At 46.6% G+C, this 14755-nt stretch overlaps 1 protein-coding gene and 1 non-coding gene across 2 annotated transcripts in view; both read left to right on the top strand.

The window, feature by feature from the left end:
* Nucleotides 1-11611: 11611 nt before the first annotated feature.
* Nucleotides 11612-14755, top strand: part of ZFP3 (ZFP3 zinc finger protein) — a 19448-nt gene continuing 16304 nt past the window's right edge. The window contains exon 1 of the mRNA XM_032268852.1: nt 11612-11932. The gene's annotated coding sequence lies outside the window, so the exon portion shown is untranslated. The remainder of the gene's footprint in view (nt 11933-14755) is intronic.
* Nucleotides 12621-12727, top strand: LOC116543365. Its single transcript, XR_004265554.1, has one exon. It is a non-coding gene; the product is annotated as a U6 spliceosomal RNA (small nuclear RNA).

Below are 14755 nucleotides of genomic sequence, written 5' to 3'. Positions count from 1 at the left end.
TCAAGTGATCCTCGTGCCTCGGCCTCCCAAAGTGCTGGGATTACAGGCATGAGCCATCATGCCTGGCCAACCCGGGAGAATTCTTTTTTTTTTTTTTTTTGAGGCAGAGTTTTACTCTTGTTGCCCAGGCTGGAGTGCAATGGCGCGATCTCAGCTCACTGCAACATTTACCTCCGGAGTTCAAGCAATTCTTCTGCCTCAGCCTCCCGAGTAGCTGGGACTACAGGTGTGTGCCACCACGCCCAGCTAATTTTGTATTTTTAGTAGATACAGGGTTTCACCATCTTGGCCAGGATGGTCTTGATCTGCTGACCTTGTGATCTGCCCGCCTCAGCCTCCCAAAGTGCTGAGATTACAGGCATGTGCCACCACGCCCAGCCTGGAGAACTCTTTTAAAAGTACCAACGCTAGCTGGGCACAGTGGCTAATGCTTGTAATCCCAGCACTTTGGGAGGTCAAGGTGGGCAGACTACTTGAGCCCAGGAGCTCCAGACCGGCTTGGGCAGCATAGTGACACCCCCATATCTACAAAAAAAAAAAAATTAGCTGAGTATGATGGTGCATGGCTGTGGTCTCAGCTAAGCAGGTGGGAGGGTCACGTGAACCCAGGAGGCAGAGGGCTGTGATCACGCCACTGCATTCCAGTCTGGGCAACATTGTGAAACCGTGTCTCAAAAAAAAAAAAAAAAAAGGAAAGAAAAGGTATCAATGCTTGCCGTCTTCCTCCAAATTTTAATCGATCTGGGGTGGGGCATGGTGTTACAGACTTAATTGCATTCCCCCAAAATTTATATGTCAAAGCCTTAATTCTAAATGTGACTGCATTTGGAGATAAGGCTTATAAGGAGATAATTAAGGTTAAATAAGGTTGTAAGTGTGGGACCCCTATCCAATATGATGGGTGTCCTTATAAAAAGAGGAAGAGACACTAGGAGTATGCACACACAGAGGAAAGGCCACATGAGAACACAGAGAAGAAACAGGCCATCTGCAAGTCAAGAAGAGAAGCCTCAGGAGAAACCAAACCTGGACATTTTCATCTTGGACTCTTAGCTTCCAAACTGTGAGAAAATAAATTTTCTGTTAAGTCACCAGTCTGTGGTACTTTGCTATGGTAGCCCTAGCAGACTAACACAGGGACATCAATTTTTTTTTCTTTTTTTTATAAAGACGGGGTTTCACCATGTTGGTCAGGCTGGTCTTGAAGTCCCGACCTCAGGTGATCCACCTGCCTTGGCCTCCAGAGTGCTTGGATTACAGGCGTGAGCCACCACGCCCGGCCTTTTTTTTTTTTTTTTATTGAGTCTCACTCTGCTGCCCAGGCTGGAGTGCAGTGGCACGATCTTGGCTTACTGCAACCTTTGCCTGTTGGGTTCAAGCGATTCTCCTGCCTCAGCCTCCCAAGTAGCTGGGACTACAGGCAAGTGCCACCATGCCCTGCTAAATTTTTTGAATTTTTAGTAGAAACAGGTTCTACCATGTTGGCCAGGTTGGTCTCAAACTCCTTACTGCATGTGGTCCGCCCACCTCAGCCTCTCAAAGTGCTGGGATTACGGCATAAGACACTGTGCCTGGCTGGGACATCAATTTCTTTACGCTCCCCAGGTAATTCTAAGGTGCACCTAGGATGAGAATCAGGGCAAATCTAAGCACCACTTAAACATGGTGGTGAGCCAAAGAGATAGCCCTAAAAGAGAATACAGCCTTGGGCGGGGCGCAGTGGCTCACACCTGTAATCCCAGCGGTTTGGGAGGCTGAGGAGAGTGAATCACAAGGTCAGGAGTTCGAGACTAGCCTGACCAACATGGTGAAACCCTGTCTCTACTAAAACTACAAAAAATTAGCTGGGTATAGTGGCAGGCACCTGTATTCCCAGCTACTTGGGAGTCTGAGGCAGGAGAATCAGTTGAACCTGGGAGGCAGAGGTTGCAGTGAGCCGAGATTGGGTCACCGCACTCCAGCCTGGGTGACAGAGCAAGACTCTGTCACAAAAAACAAACAAACAAAAACACAGCCTTGTATTCTAGGCAGAAAATGGGCTAAAAACATTTAGTGATCTTCAAATAATGCAGAAGACTGGGTGTGATGGCTCACGCCCTTAATCCCAGCACTTTGGGAGTCCAAGGCAGGTAGGTCGCCTGAGGTCAGGAGTTCGAGACCAGCCTGGCGAACATGGCAAAACCCCATCTCTGCTAAGAATACAAAGATTAGCTGGATGTGGTAGTGCGTGTCTGTAATCCCAGCCACTTGGGAGGCTGAGGCATGAGAATTGCTTGAACTCTGGAGGTGGAGGTTGCAGTGAGTCGAGATTGTGCCGCTGCACTCTAACCTGGGCGATAGAGGAAGACTGTCTCAAAAACAAAAACAAATCAAAACACACAATATATCAATATTGGTTTAGTAACTGCAACAAATGTACCATAGTCGTGTAAGATGTTAACAAATGTACATAGAGGAACTTGGGTATAGGGTGTATGGGACTCTGTATTACAATTGCAATTTTTCTGCAAATCTAAAAATATTCTAAAATTGGCTGGACGCGGTGGCTCATGCCTGTAATCCCAGCACTTTGGGAGCCTGAGACAGGCAGATCATGAGGTCAGGAGTTCAAAATCAGCCTGGTCAACATGGTGAAATCCCATCTCTACTAAAAATTCACTAAGTGTCGTGGCAGGTGCCTGTAATCCCAGCTGCTCAGGAGGCTGAGGCAGGAGAATTGCTGGAACCTGGAAGGCGGAGGTTGCAGTGAGTCTAGATTGTGCCACTGTACTCCAGCCTGGGCGACAGAGTGAGACTCCAACTCAGAAAAAAAAAAAAGAAAAAAAAATTCTGAAATTAAAAGTTTATTTAAAATAAATAATTACAAAGATGGCAAAGGTGTACTGTTACAATTTTAAATGTTTTATATTCTATAACATTGCCCTTGTGTTTAGGAATGGTGCTAATGTTAACATTGAAAATGTGCACATAAAAATCTCTCTTCCTTTTTTTTTTAAATAGAGACAGGGTCTCACTATGTTGCCCAGGCTGGCCTCAAACTCCTGGGTTCAAGCAGTCCTCCTGCCTCGGCCTCCCAAAGTGCTGGGATTACAGGCATGAGCCACTGCTCCTGGCCAGTAAATATCTTTCTTTAAAATGAAAGTTGGGAAGATCACCTAAGCCTGGGAGGTAGAAGCTGCAGTGAGCCATGATCACGCCACTGCACTCCAGCCTGGGTGATAGAGACCCTGTCTCAAAATAAATAAATAAATGGGTTGGGCGTGGTGGCTCACACCTGTAATCCAAGCACTTTGGAGGCCAAGGCGGGCGGATCACCTGAGGTTGGGAGTTTAAGACCAGCCTGACCAACACGGTGAAACCCCGTCTTCAAAAAAATAAATAAAATAAAAATTAAAATAAAATAAATAAATAAAACAAAATAAAATGGAAGATTTTGCAGGATTGTCTGAGGGAAAAAAAGAGAGAGAGAAGAAGAGAAATGGGAGTAAGATATAATCAACTCCTACAAACATGTTTCAACAACTACCATGATACTCGGTAGTATAAACAATTTAGGAGCGAGCACGCTGTGAAATCTCAGAGATAATGAGCACAACCGTAAAGCAAGATGAGTACATTGCAGGTTTATGACCTATGTGATGCCATCACCTGACCTGATCTCTATTACTGTTGGGGAAATTGTCCTAAACTATGTGATGACTTCAGAAATGCATTTCTCGTTTCTTGCATAAAACTGACAGCTCTGTACTTGGTAGTCTTCGTATCAAGCATGTCATGGGAAGATGTGGTAGACCCTGTTCCCATTTTCTTTCTTCTTTTTTTTTTTTTTTTTGAGACAGAGTCTTACTCTGTCACCCAGGCTGGAGTGCAGTGGTGCAATCTCAGCTCACTGCAATCTCCACCTCCCAGGTTCAGGTTCAAGTGATTGTCCTGTCTCAGCCTCCCAAATAGCTGAATAGCTGGGAATACAGGTGCTCACCATCATGACTGGCTAATTTTTGTATTTTTAGTCGAGACGGGATTTCATCATATCGGTCAGGTGAAACTCTTGACCTTAGGTGATCCACCCACCTTGGCCTCCCAAAGTGCTGGGATTACAGGTGTGAGCCACTGTGCCCAGCCCCCATTTTCAGTAAGGGAAGCAAGAGGTTAAGCAACTTAATGAAGGTCTCAGAAATAGTATAGGGCAGAGGCACGATCAGAATCCAGGTCTTGTGATGCTTACTCCAATACTGTTTCCACCCTCTTGACGGCAGGCCCTGTTGTAGGCAGCAGAGCTGGTTCTTAACCTTTAAAGGGTATGCTGGCCTCCCTTTTCTCCTTCTTAGAGCTCCGCATTTACTCAGAGTTCTGAGTTACTATGCCTTGTCTGTTTTCTGGAACACATGAGCTCCAGAAAAGCTGGTTTGGTCCAGCTCTAGGTGGTTCCTCAGCTTTGCAGCACATTGGAATCACCTGGTTTTGCCTCTAGAAATTCCAAAATATTTGGTCTAGAAAGCAGCCTTGGAATTCCCACACCTCCCCTGCCCTGGCCCAAGACTGTGTTATGTTGATGTTCAACGTTGCTACCAAAGAACGGAAAAGGATTTGCCCATTCAATCTGCCTCAAACAAGGTCACGGAGCTTTGACTGGATATAATTTTTGCTGACCTTATCCGGAGAAGTCAGGATGCTTTCTCTTTTGAAGCAGAATGCTTGGCTTTGAGCAAAGCCCTTTGAGTCTTCTCCTCAACAAGGTAGAAGTTCTAGATCTTAGGATGTAAAAAAGAATTCATGTGTTAGATGATTTTAGGGCAGATGGCCAGTCATACAAGCTGAAGGCTGAAACAAAGTAATATGAGAATGTTGGGTGCAATTGTTTCCAGTAGGGACTAAAGGGGCAGAATTGTTCTTTGTTCTCTGAGAAGGCTGAAATGTCCACTGCATTGCATAATTTAACACTTAGTCCTTGTCAAGAGAAAGGAATTCCCATGATTTTGAAAAGACTTAATACAATTATTTATATCCATCTTCACACTGCCCATCCCCTCTGGGTTCAGCCACTGTCTCCTATGATTCGTACAACCCACATTCCATATTAAGCAGTGATTATTTGGATGATGGGAGATGTCACCTACTTACCCAGTTTGGACATGTTTGTCCATCTCTGCTAGTAATGCTGTTTTTCCCCTTATGGGCTCTGGTGACTTTCGACAGTTGCCCATTAGTGCTGGAAATGGGCCCAGATTCTTCCAACATTTTGGCACCAAAGACACTGCCAAGAACAATCTACCCCTCCTTGGGTCCTGCACTGATAGGTCAAATTACATACTCAATCACAAGTGGAAAACAGTCTAGTTTTGAGCATCTGTTGAATATAACTTTACAAAACTGCTGTGGTCCTATGGAAAAATAAGGAAAGTCCAAATAGAGTTTAAAAGGTAAGTGTAGTGAGACAAGAAAGATGAAGAGGAGCAGAAACCCAAATGGATTTGAAATATCTGCAGGCTTGTCGTGGTGATTCACACCTATAATCCTGGCATTTTGGGAGGCAGAGGCAGGGGGATTGCTTGAGCCCAGGGGTTTGAGGTCAGCTTGGGAAACACAGGGAGACCCCACCTCTACAAAAAATACAAAAAATTAGCCGAGCATAGTGGTACACACCTGTAGCTCCAGCTACTCAGGAGGCGGAGGCAGGAGGATCACTTGAGCCTGGGAGTTGAAGGCTGCAGTGAGCCCATACCATGGCACTGTACTGTAGCCTGGGCAACAGTGTGAGACTCTGTCTCAAAAATAGAAATAAAAGAAATATCTGCAAACATCAGCTCCTTACACTGGTTGCACACATACTTCACCTCAACTCCATTTGAGAATCTCCCCCTATTTTAAGTTTTCTAATATCCCCAGTCAAGATCCACCAATCTCATTAGTCAGTTATCTGATTTCTACATTTTGGTTCCCTGACCTTCCGACGTTATATAGAAATTGTGGACTCTAGTGCCAGCTAGTGTTTCTCATTCAGTCCTATAAAAAAGTTGAATTCAAATAACTATTGAGGCCTGGCATGTTGGCTCACGCCTGTAATCCCAGCACTTTGGAATGCTGTGGTGAGCGGATCACATGAGGTCAGGAGTTAGAGGCCAGCCTGGCCAACATGGTGAAATCTTGTCTCTACTAAAAATACAAGTATTAGCTGGGTGTGGTAGTGCATGCCTGTAGTCCCAGCTACTTGGGTGGCTGACACAGGAGAATTGCTTGAAACCAGGAGATGGAGGTTGCAGTGAGCTGAGTTCACGCCACTGCACTCCAGACTGGGCACAGAGTGAGACTGTCTCAAAAAAAGAAAGAAAAAAAAAAAAGCTGGGTGTGGTGGCTCGCACCTGTAAGTCCAGCACTTTGGGAGGCTGAAGTGGGTGGATCACCTGAGGTCAGGAGTTCGAGACCAGCCTAGCCAACATGGTGAAACTCTGTCTCCACTAAAAATACAAACATTAGCTGGATGTGGTGGCGGGCGCCTGTAATCCCAGCTACTTGGGAGGTTGAGGCAGGAGAATTGCTTGAACTCAGGAGACAGAGGTTGCAGTGAGCCAAGATATGCCACTGCACTCTAGTCTGGGCAGCAGAGGAAGGCTCCGTCTCAAAACAAACAAACAAACAAACAAAAAACCTATTCATCTAATGTGATGTGAGGGTCTCTGAAAAGTCAGCTGGCTGGCTACCTTTGCTCTCTTGACCACTTTTACCCTGTGCATAAAATTCCTGCCATTAGTTTTAGACTTCTGTAGTAAGCAGTAAGGTACTGTTCCTTGAAGATCACTGTTTTTGTTTGTTTGTTTGTTTGTTTGTTTGAGACGGAGTTTCGCTCTTGTTACCCAGGCTGGAGTGCAATGGCGCGATCTCGGCTCACCGCAACCTCCGCCTCCTGGGTTCAGGCAATTCTCCTGCCTCAACCTCCTCAGTAGCTGGGATTACAGGCACGCGCCACCATGCCCAGCTAATGTTTTGTATTTTTAGTAGAGACGGGGTTTCACCATGTTGACCAGGATGGTCTCGATCTCTTGACCCCGTGATCCACCCGCCTCAGCCTCCCAAAGTGCTGGGATTACAGGCTTGAGCCACCATGCCCGGCCTGAAGATCACTGTTAACATTCAAGGTAATCTCAGAAGACTTTCCATATAAGCTTTTGCTTTTTTTTTTTTTTTTGAGATGGAGTCTCACTCTGTCGCCCAGGCTGGAGTGTAGTGGCATGGTCACGGCTCACTGCAACCTCTGCCTCCCGGGTTCAAGCAATTCTTCTGCCTCAGCCTCCCGAATAGCTGGGACTACAGGTGCGTGCCACCACACCCGGATAATTTTTATATTATTAGCAGAGACAGGGTTTCATCATATTGGCCAGGCTGGTCTCGAACCCCTGACCTTGTGATCCGCTTGCCTCCGCCTCCCAAAGTGCTGGGATTACAGGCGTGAGCCACTGCACGCAGCCTTTTTTTTTAAATATGGAATTTCACTCTTGTTTCCCAGGCTGGAGTGAAATGGCGTGATCTTGGCTCACTGCAACTTCCACCTCCCAGGTTCAAGCAATTCTCCTGCCTCAGCCTCCTAGGTAGCTGAGATTACAGGCCTGTGGCACTATGCCCAGCTAATTTTTGTATTTTTAGTAGAGACAGGGTTTCACTATGTTGGCTGGTGTTGAACTCTTGACCTCAAGTGATCCACCCACACTGGCCTCCCAAAGTGCTGAATGGAGTGAGCCACTGCCCCTGGCCCCATATAAGTATTTGTCAGTCAACATGTAGAAACCATCTCTGGTCAGTTATGTGCTACAGGTGCAATGACTCCTAGCAGAGAACTGAGCGGGGAGATGGAAAATACTCTTACAATGGCCGGGCATGGTGGCTCATGCCTGTAATCCCAGCACTTTGGGAGGCTGAGGTGGGCAGATCACTTGAGGTTGGGAGTTCGAGGCCAGCCTGACCAACATGGAGAAACCCTGTCTCTACTAAAATACAAAAATTAGCTGGAAATGGTGGTACGCACCTGTAGTGCCACCTACTCTGGAGGCTGAGGCAGAATTGCTTGAACCCAGGAGGTAGAGATTGTAGTGAGCTGAGATGGCGCCAACTGCACTCCAGCTTGGGTAACAGGGCAAGACTATCTCAAAAAAAAAAAACAAAAAAAGAAAAAAGAACATATTCTTACAAGACAACACAAGCTACAACAAGTCAACTTAAATACTAAGAGTCAGGAAGGGCAGTAGAGAAGTGGTGAGAGTGAGAGGAGAGGACTCAGGTTTTGCGCATGTGCTTGTTTTGAATGAGGTCTTGGAGTAACCCAAGTATTAAAGCCAGCTAAGTAACCCAAATACCGTCATTGTACAGGGTTTTATTTTGGTAGAAAGGGGATGCTTTATGCACATGTTAGGCACAAGTGGATTTGCTGAATGTTAAATTTGAAATTTCCTGTTTTGATCATTAGCTGACTATGAGAAAGATTTCATCATAAAGAAGGGATCTTGGGCCAGGCATGGTGGTTTACACCTGTAATCCACCGAGGTGGGTGGATTACCTGAGGTTGGGAGTTAGAGACCAGCCTGACCAACATGGAGAAACCCCTTCTCTACTAAAAGTACAAAATTAGCTGGGCGTGTTGGTGCTGCCTGTAATCCCAGCTACATGGGAGGCTGAGGCAGGAGAATAGCTTGAACCCAGGAGGTGGAGTTTGCAGTGAGCCGAGATTGCGCCATCGCACACCAGCCTGGGCAACACAGCAAGACTTTATCTCAAAAAAAAAAAAAAAGAGAGAGAGAGACGGAGTTTTGCTCTTGTTGCCCAGTCTGGAGTGCAATGGCACAATCTTGGCTCACTGCAACCTCTGCTTCTTGGGTTTAAGCAATTCTCTGCCTCAGCTGCCCGAGTAGCTGAGATTACATGCATGCACCACCACGCCCAGCTACTTTTGTATTTTTAGTAGAGATGGGGTTTCTCCATGTTGGTCAGGCTGGTCTCGAACTTCTGATCTCAGGTGATCTGCCCACCTAGGCCTCTCAAAGTGCTGGGATTACAGGTGTGAGCCACCGTGCCTGGCCTTGATCTAAGTAAACTTCGACATGTCACTAAACTCTTTCTGGTCACCCTCACCTATAAATAAGTTTTCTACAGTTGCCATAGACATTCTAGAGACTCTCACTATGGCTAATATATTTGAGAGGATTTTGTAAACTATGTTGGGTATGTAGAAAGTTTGGATTTTTTTGTGATTGTTGTTTTAAACCAAACTCAAAGCCTACATTTTGCTCACCTGTGTAAGATCTATACATTATTTCTTATATGGCATTGAAATAGTGAAGTCAAAAAGGATGGTTTAATGACTTACTACTGCAAAGGGTAGAGTGAGTTTGAATGATCCCAAGGTTTTTCCAGAGAGAGAATCTGTGGGTGTTGGCCGCAGAATTAAGCCCCAGAAACAAAGAGACCCTTTATTTGAGAGAAGTCCCGAGGTAGCATCACAGTTATGGTTTGCAGTCGCAGTGGGAATGAGGGCAGCATCGTGGGCAGGTCTGTGGCCTAAGGGAAAACAACAGTATGAAGAGTAACTGGAGTGTGCAGGATGGCAAACACACTGTGTTAGCCCAAGGACAAAGGTGCATCACTGAGAAGGAATCTTGTTGGTGGACTGAGTATTAGTTCACTGAAGATTATTTTATATTTTATTTATTATTTTATTTTTTGAGATGGAGTCTTACTTTGTCGCCCAGGCTGGAGTGCAGTGGTGTGGTCTTGGCTCGCTGCAACCTTCCCCTCCTGGGTTCAAGTAATTCTCCTGACAGCCTCCTGAGTAGCTGGGATTACAGAAGCCCGCCACCACGCCCAGCTAATTTTGTACTTTGAGTAGAGACAGGGTTTCACCGAGTTGGCCAGGCTGGTCTTGAGCTCCTGATGTCAGGTGATCCGCCTGCCTTGGCTTCCCAAAGTGCTGGGATAACTGTGCCTGGCCATAATTTTTTCGATATTATTCTAGAAGCACAGCCAACACAAATGAAAAGAGGCAAATGGGATTACATAAAATTAAAAAGCATACCCAAGGAAACAACATAGTGAAGAGATAATCTATGTAATAGGGGAAAATATTTGTAAACCATATATCTTATAAAGGATTAATATAGAGAATACATAAGGAAAATGCAAGCAACTCAAATGACAAAATAATAATAATAACCTGATTTTAAAATGGACAAAGAAATTGGATAGACATTTCTCAAAGGAAGACATACAAATACTCAACAGGTATATAAAAAAAACACTCAAGATCACTGATCAGAGGCCAGGAATTGAAGATCAGCCTGGACCACAAAGTGAGACCCTGTGTCTCTACAAAAACTAAAACATTAGTGGAGCATGGTGGTACATGCCTCTAGTTCCAGCTACTTGGGAGGTTGAGGTGGGAAGATCAGTTGAGCCTGGGAGGTCAAGACTGCAGTTAGCTATGATGGTGCCCTAGCACTCCAGCCTGGGTGACAGAGACAGATCCTGTCTCAAAAAAACAGAAAAAAAAAGTCACTCATTATAATGGAAATGCAAATTAAAGTCATAAATGAGATATAACCTCACCCTAGTTAAAATGGCTATTATCAAAAGACAAAAGATAAATGTTGGTGAGGATGTGGAGAAAAGGATGTGGAGGTCGCGCCATTGCATTCCAGCCTGGGCGACAACAGTGAAACAACGTCTCAAAAAACAAACAAACAAACAAACAAAAAAAAACAAGCTGGCTGTGCAAAATTACAGGGTTAGTAACAACGTTCTGAGGTGGCCGGGTGCAGTGGTTCACGCCTGTAATCCTATCATTTTGGGAGGCCGAGGCGGGCGGATCACTTGAGGTCAGGAGTTTGAGACCAACCTGACCGGCATGGTGAAACCCCGTCTCTACTAAAAATACAAAATTAGCCGGGCGTGGTGGCGGATGCCTGTAATCCCAGCTATTTGGGAGGCTCAGGCAGGAGAGTCGCTTGAATCCGAGAGGCAGAGGTTGCAGTGAGCTGAAATCGCGCCACTGCACTCCAGCCTGGACAACAAGAGTGAAACTCAGTCTCCAAAAAAAAAAAAAAAAAAAAAAGGTTTGAGGTGAGAATGGGCCAAGCTGCAAAGCTTGCTCAGGAAACCCAGGAAGGCTAGCTGCAGAATGCTGTTTTCGTGGCGGGAGCGGCTTAACCTAGGCCTTCTCCTAATTTAGGTAATTCCCACTCAATCTTGAGATTTCAGCCCAAATGTCACTCCTGCAAGCCCTGCCGATGAACGGCCAGTTCCCAGGATCTACAGCCCTGTATTTTTCAGACTCACCGAGTCTGGGCAAGGGAAGGACGGGATAAGAGCTATGCGGGTTGGGAAAGTTAAAGGGTCAGGAGTTCAAGACCAGTCTGACCAACACGGTGAAAAATAAAAAATAAAAAATAAAATAAAGTTAAAGGGATCCCGCAAACAGTCCCCGCTAGAATGCGAAGCGGATTCCGGAGCTCTTCAGCTCTGAGCAATGCTTGGGGAGCGACATCAGGGCGCAGAGCGGCCGATCGCGGAGCGGAAGTTTATCCCTGGAGCCCTTCTAGGAAACCCGGAGGACTCAGCTCGTCAACGATCCCGGGGCCGAAGCCGGCATCAACGGGTGCACGTTGCTGTTCCAGGGAGTCGGCTCGGCAGGCGGCGGCGATATTGAGATTGGGCTAGGGCAAGAACCAGCGAAAAGCAAAGCCGGAAAAGGCAACGGGGCGTTGGTGCGCTGACCACCTGTTTCTCCAGCGGAGTGCGACGCGCGCTGATTGGCTGGAGTGCCGCCCGGGTACCGGAAGTGGCCGATGCCTGTCGCCAGTGACACCGGGACAACAGCTGTGGGCTCTGTGCGAGTGGCCCAGCAGCACGGAGCCTGAGAGGAGTGGCCGGGCGGGGGGGGTAGGGGCCTGGGGTGAGACCTCATTCAGTGGCGGCTGGGGCGGGGGGTGGGGGAGGGAGGGAGGGACGGGGGCTGGGCTCCCAACTCCCTAGAGAGCCGAGCGGAAACCCTACGTTTAGGCCCGTTCTGACCGCGGTTCGGTGTGTGACCTTGAACTTTATGCCTTCCCGTTTCCCCCGCCCCCAGGCCTTCATTTCCACCTGCACACAGAGAGGGTAGAGGGTGCCTGGACACCGCCAGGGACCGTCCCAGCTCTGGTTTGGTGCCTGTCAGCCGTGGAGACGGAAGAAGCAGGGCCACTCCCTTCTGTTCCGACGTGGGGACCCGTGGGAGCTGTGATTTTCTCAGACATTCCAACCCCAAGTAAACTGCTAGGACAAACTGGCGGGCAGTGTCCAAAACTTAAGGCCTCAGTGGCAGATTGTGTCCTGTGCTGCCAGACCAGGATATTGACTTATGAGGGGTGGTAGTGACAAGGAGACAGGTTTGAGCTGCCAAGATAGAGCGTTGTTGATTATGGGTTCCAGGGGGAGAACAGAGGAAAGGAAGATAACAGTGCCATAAATTATCACCCAGATTGGGAGAAGGAACTTATTTTTACAGTTATTGACATTAGCTATGTGTCAGACATTATCCTAGGCTCTTTAGATACAATGATTAATGAAATATCCAGATAGCCATCAAGAGTATTGGAGAGGTTGTGCTCTCTTCGGCAGCACATATACTAAAATTGGAACGATACAGAGAAGATTAGCATGGCCCCTGCGCAAGGATGACACGCAAATTCGTGAAGCGTTCCATATTTTTAGAAAGTGGAAGCAAAGAAAGAAGAATCTGAGGAGTCTGATGATGATATGGGTTTTGGTCTTTTTGACTAAACCTCTTTTATAATGTGTTCAATAAAAAGCCGAATTAAAAAAAAAAAAAAAAGTATTGGAGAGGCTGGATGAGGTGACTCAAGCCTATAATCCCAGCACTTTGAGAGGCCTAGGCGGGAGGATTACTTGAGCCCAGGAGTTCAAGACCAGCCTGGGCAACATAGTGAGACATCTTCTGTACAAAAAATAAAGAAATTAGTTGGGTAGTTGGGTGTGGTGGCGCATGCTTGGAGTCCCAGCTACTTAGGAGGCTATGGTGGGAGGATTTCCTTGAGCCTGGGAAGTTGAACCTGCAGTGAGCCTGGGCATTAGAGCCAAGACTCTGCCTCAGAAAAAAGGGAGGTGTTGCAGATTCATTATATATATAAGACAGTTACACAAATTCACTTAACATTTACCAGGTATCTGAAATATGCCAGGCACTGGGAATACCAAGATAAATGAAACAACATTCTTGCTTATGGTCTAGAGAAGAAAATAGGTATGAAAATTAATAATGTGGCCAGCTGCAGTGGCTCATGCCTGTAATCCCAGCATTTTGGGAGGCCTAGATGGGCAGATCACGAGGATAAGAAATCGAGACCATCCTGACCAACATGGTGAAACCCCATTTCTACTAAAAATACAAAAGTTAGATGGGCATGGTGGTGTACGCCTGTAGTTCCAGCTACTCGGGAGGCTGAGGCAGGAGAATTGCTTGAACCCAGGAGACAGAGGTTGCAGTGAGCCAAGATCGCATGCGCCACTGTACTCCAGCATGGGTGACAGAGTGAGACTCTTGTCTCAAAAAAAATAAAAATAAAAAAATAATACAGTGAGGTAGCTGCTACAAGGTGAAGGAGTAGCTGCCTGCCTTGGGAGTCAGGGAAGAAAATGGAGGGGTTGGCCAGGCGCAGTGGCTCACGCCTGTAATCCCAGCACTTTGGTAGACCAAGGCAGGTGGATCACCTGAGGTCAGGAGTTTGAGACCAGCCTGGCCAACATAGTGAAGCCCTGTCTCTACTAAAAATACAAAAATTAGCTGGGCGTGTTAGTGCATGCCTGTAATCCCAGCTACTTAGGAGGCTGAGGCAGGAAAATTGCTTGAACCTGGGAGGCAGAGGTTGCAGTGAGCCAAGATCGCACCACTGCACTCCAGACTGGGTGACAGAGTGAGACTCCCTCTCAAAAAAAGAAATGGAGAGGTATGTCCATGCTTGAGCCGAGGCTTGGAGATGCTTGTGAAGTGCACAAAGTAGGTAGTAGATTTCCAGAAAGTGGGAATAACTTGTTCTCAAAGGCAAAGAAGCTTTAAAGAATAGAAAATGTTTGATCTGCAGGACACTGAGCATGACTGCAGCTTCCAACAGTTAGCGGAGGGTGTGGGACAGTAGATGAGGAAGGGAAGTGGGTTTCCTTGGAGGGATGTTATGAGCCATGGGAAGAAGTTTTTATTCTCTAGGCTTTGGGGTGCAATAAACAGGAAGTGTCATGATAACTATAGTACAATGAAAGAGGGAAAAGGGCCAATGAAATGCTGGCTCAGAGGACCAAGAGAGAACTTCTTTCCTGCAGATGTTAATGAAGACTTTGAGAAGGAGGTTATCCTTGTACTAGATATGGAATATTTGGTAGGATCTGGTCTTTCAGAGGTTAAGGAAAATCATTTGCATTAGTTAAAATGCTTTTGTCTGTAAGTAACAGAATCTAAGTCAAGCTGGCTTTAAAATATGCAAGTATAGGCCGGGCACGGTGGCTCAAGCCTGTAATCTCAGCACTTTGGGAGGCCAAGGCGGGTGGATCACAAGGTCAAGAGATCGAGACCATCCTGGTCAACACGGTGAAACCCTGTCTCTACTAAAAATACAAAAAATTAGCTGGGCATGGTGGCGCATGCCTGTAATCCCAGCTACTCAGGAGGCTGAGGCAGGAGGATTGCCTGAACCCAGGAAGCGGAGGTTGCGGTGAGCCGAGATCG

Source organism: Sapajus apella, unplaced genomic scaffold (assembly GCF_009761245.1).
Source record: "Sapajus apella isolate SASKATOON/1434 unplaced genomic scaffold, GSC_monkey_1.0 scaffold186, whole genome shotgun sequence".
Lineage (NCBI taxonomy): Eukaryota > Metazoa > Chordata > Mammalia > Primates > Cebidae > Sapajus > Sapajus apella.
The sequence above is the reverse complement of the archived record's forward strand: the minus strand, read 5'-3'. Positions and strand labels throughout refer to the sequence as shown.